Genomic DNA, 4,103 nt, shown 5'->3' with positions numbered 1-4,103 from the left:
TGAGAACCATGAATGTAGGAAAATTAGATATTGTTAAGAAAGAAATGGAACACATAAATATTGACATAGTAGGCATTGAAGAGATGAGATGGACCGGCATGGGGCATTTTGAGTTAGATGATCATATGATATATTACTCTGGAGATGAAAACGCAAGAAAAAATGGGTTTGCTTTCATAGTTAAAGTAATTTCTAGATTTGTCTTAAACATTGTGAGTGACAGGATCATATCCATACGCTTACAAGGAAGTCCAGTGAGTATCACTGCCATTCAGATATATGCACCAACAACCAGAGCCAAACAAGAAGAAACAGATGATTTCTACCAACTTTTACAGTCAGAGATCCATCAAACATGCAATCAAGATGCATTGATAATAACTGGAATGCAAAATTTCAGAACAGAGAAGAAGATTCAGTAGTTGGAAAACATGGACTTGGTGACAGAAATGAAGCTGGAGGTAGAATGATTGAATTTTGCCTGAACAATGACTTATTCATTGCAAATACGTTTTATAAGAAACATAAACACAGGTAATACACATGAATTTCACCTGATGGTATGCATAGGAATCAGATTGATTACATCTGTGGAAAGAACTGCTGGAGAAGCTCAATATCAGCTTTGAAAACTAGACCAGGAGCTGATTGTGGGACAGACCACCAACTACTCATATGCAAGCTGAAGCTGAGGAAAATTAAACCGAATCCATGGGGACCAAAATATGCCATTGAGTCTATCCCACCTGAATTTCAGAACCATCTCAGGAACAGGTTTGAGACCATGAACACTAATGAGCAAAGGCCTAATGAGTTGTGGGAAGATGTCATCTATATCATTCAGGAAAAGTGCAAACGGTCATTGCAAAGACAGAAGAGAGAAAAAAGACCAAAATGGATGTCAGAAGAAACTCTGAAGATTGCACTGGAGCACAGAGAAGCCAAAGCACAAGGAAGAATTCAAGATACCAAAGAGCTGAATAGAAGATTCCGAAAGGCAGCACGGGATGACAAAGCAAAATATTACAATGAAATGTGCAAGGAGCTGGAGTCGGAAAATCATAAGGGCCAAACTCACTCAGCATTTCTTAAGCTCAAGGAACTGAAGAACAAATTCAAACCTCGGATTTCTATCATCAAGGATGCTTTAGGCAGAATATTAAATGATCCAGGAAGTATTATAGGAGATGGAAAGAATCACTGTATCACTGAGTCACTGTATCAAAAGGAACTGGCAGACACAGAAGAATTTAATGAAATAACATATGAGCAGGAGCCTATGGTGATGAAGGAAGAAGTTCAAGCTACTTTGAAGGAAATAGCAAAAAATAAGGCCCCAGAAATAGATGGTATACCAATTGACATATTTCAACTCACAGATGCTGCCCTGGACATGCTCACCAAGTTGTGCCAAGAAATCTGGAGAACGACCACTTGGCCAACTGACGGGAAGAGATCTTTATTTGTTTCCATTCCAAAGAAGGGTGACCCAACAGAGTGTGGAAACTACAGAAAAATATCATTGACTTCACATGCAAGCAAGATTCTACTGAAGATTATCCAAAAACGACTGCAACAGCACATCAACAGAGAACTGCCAGAAGTCCAGGCTAGGTTTAGAAGGGGTCATGGTACTATGGATACTGTCGCTGATGTTAGATGGATCTTAGCTGAAAGCAGGGAAAAGCAGAGGAATGTCTATCTGTGTTTCATTGACTATGCAAAGGCATTTGACTGTGTGGATCATAACAAACTGACTGACTCTGAGAAGAATGGGAATCCCAGAACACTTGATGATGCTAATGCAAAACCTATACTTGGACCAAGAGGCAATCGTCAGAACAGAGCAGGGAAACACTGCATGGTTCAAAATTGGGAAAGGTGTATGCCAGGGATGTGTCCTATCTCCATACCTTCTCAACCTGTATGCAGAACAGATTATCCGAGAGGCTGGGCTCTATGAGGAGAAGTGTGGCGTCAGCCTTGGCGGAAGATCTATTAACAATCTGAGTTATGCAGATGACACAACCCTGCTTGCTGAAACTGAGGAGGACCTGAAGCACCTGCTGCAGAGGTTCAAACACTGCAGCCTCCAATATGGATTGAGACTCAATGTCAAGAAGACAAAGATTCTCACCACTGGACCAATTGGCAGCATCAGGATGAATGGTGAAGAGATTGAGATTGTTAACTTTAGTCAGCTTGGCTCCATGGTCAACATTCTCGGCACTAGTAGCCAGGAATTTAAAAAAAAAACCAACATATAGCAATGGGAAAGTATGCTTTTAGGGACCTCTCCAGGATCCCGAAGAGCAATGGTGTCACTCTGGAGACTAAGGTGCGTCTGATACAGGCTATGGTCTTTGCAATCACTTGTTAACTTGTTATGCATCAGAGAGTTGGACAGTGACTAAGGAGGATAGAAGGAAAATTGATGCCTTTGAGGTGTGGTGCTGGAGAAGTGTATTGAATGTACCATGGACTGCCAAGAAAACAAACAGATTCAACCTGGAGAGGGTTAAACCAGGTTGCTCCTTGGAGGCAAGGATTCTGGGACTTCGTCTGACATACTTTGGACATGTTGTAAGGAGGGACAGGTCCTTGGAGAGGGACATCATGCTTGGGAGGGTGGAGGGATGGCGCAGGAGGGGAAGACCCTCTATGAGGTGGATTGATTCAGTGACTGGGGTAATTGGGATGGGTGTGTCAGAGGCAGTGTGATTGGCACAGGATAGAGCAGGGTTTAGGGCTGTTGTACATAGGGTCACTATGAGTTGCAAGCGACTTGATGGCACATAACAACAACAACAACAACAACAACAACAACAACAACAGCAACATTCTTATGAGTAGTGGGCTGAAAGCTTAAAAAGTATTTGAATGGTCATCTAAGGTGTAATATTGGCCTCTAGTGGCCAAGATGCTTCACTGCAAACCAGAAGGCTGGCAGTTTGAATCCACCAAATACCATGTAGGAGGATGGGCAATCCCTCCCTTGTGATTAACTGCCTCTGAACACCCGCTGCAGGATCAGCTATGCGTAGGTCCCAACTCTACAGTACACTGCAACAACAACAACAACATATTGCTATGGGAAAGTCTGCTTTTAGGGACCTCTCCAGGGTCTGAAGAGCAATGGTGTCACTCTGGAGACTAAGGTGTGTCTGATACAGGCTATGGTTTTTGCAACCACTTGTCATGCATCAGAGAGTTGGGGAGGGTCTGAGAACGATAAAAGGAGAATTGATGCCTTTGAGCTGTGGTGCTGGAGACAGGTACCCTTTCCTTAGAATACTCAACCACACAAGAGCTCAAAGGCAGCATTTTCCCAGAGGAAAGGAACAGAAGAAAGGAGAGGCTGTGTTTGGATAGAAAGATTAATGGAAATTATTCCTGCAGGGAGGAATTGGTAAGAGCTTCAGGTTGTATGGATGCTGTAATTAATAAAATGTGTCTAAATAGTGAGTGGAAAGCCTGTTAGATTTCACACAAATCACCACAAAAGTAAGAATGAATAAAAGGGTTCAATAATAGCAATTGTGAAGAAGGAACATTCAATGGAAGGTGGCTACTAAAGTCTCTCTTATAGGAGAAGAGAATAAACTGTAATGGAAGAAAATGAAAGATGCTACAATTGGAGGATGAAAATGTCCATGTGGTATGCGAGTTATGACTGTTAATTTGGTCTAATGTGACTAATCATTGTATTAACAGGTCTTCCTTGTATAGCATTGTACTTCAATGTGAATCTTGAAATGTTCCTTTTGATAATAAATACAACTCCATTCCTCTTCAATGTGACATTCCTGGAGTAGTAGATTATGTGCTAGTCTGATTTAAAATGGCCAATACCAATCCATCTCCACTCCCTGATGCCTAGGATGTTGATCTTTATGCACTCCATGTCATTTTCACAATTTCCAATTTCCCCAGATTTCTACTTTGTAGATTTCACATTCTAATTCTTATTGGATATTTGCAGCTGTTTGCCCTCAATTTGAATCAGCAAATGAAGGCCTTTGCTTTGGGTGAAGACTTTACTCCAACCACAACATTTTGGTAGATTCTCCTTTAAAGAGACAGCTCTCCTCCTTTTTTTTTTT

Source organism: Elephantulus edwardii, unplaced genomic scaffold, assembly GCF_000299155.1.
Source record: "Elephantulus edwardii isolate Elephantulus edwardi_28Jun2011 unplaced genomic scaffold, EleEdw1.0 scaffold00062, whole genome shotgun sequence".
In the NCBI taxonomy this organism is placed as follows: domain Eukaryota; kingdom Metazoa; phylum Chordata; class Mammalia; order Macroscelidea; family Macroscelididae; genus Elephantulus; species Elephantulus edwardii.
Note: the sequence above shows the minus strand (reverse complement) of the source record.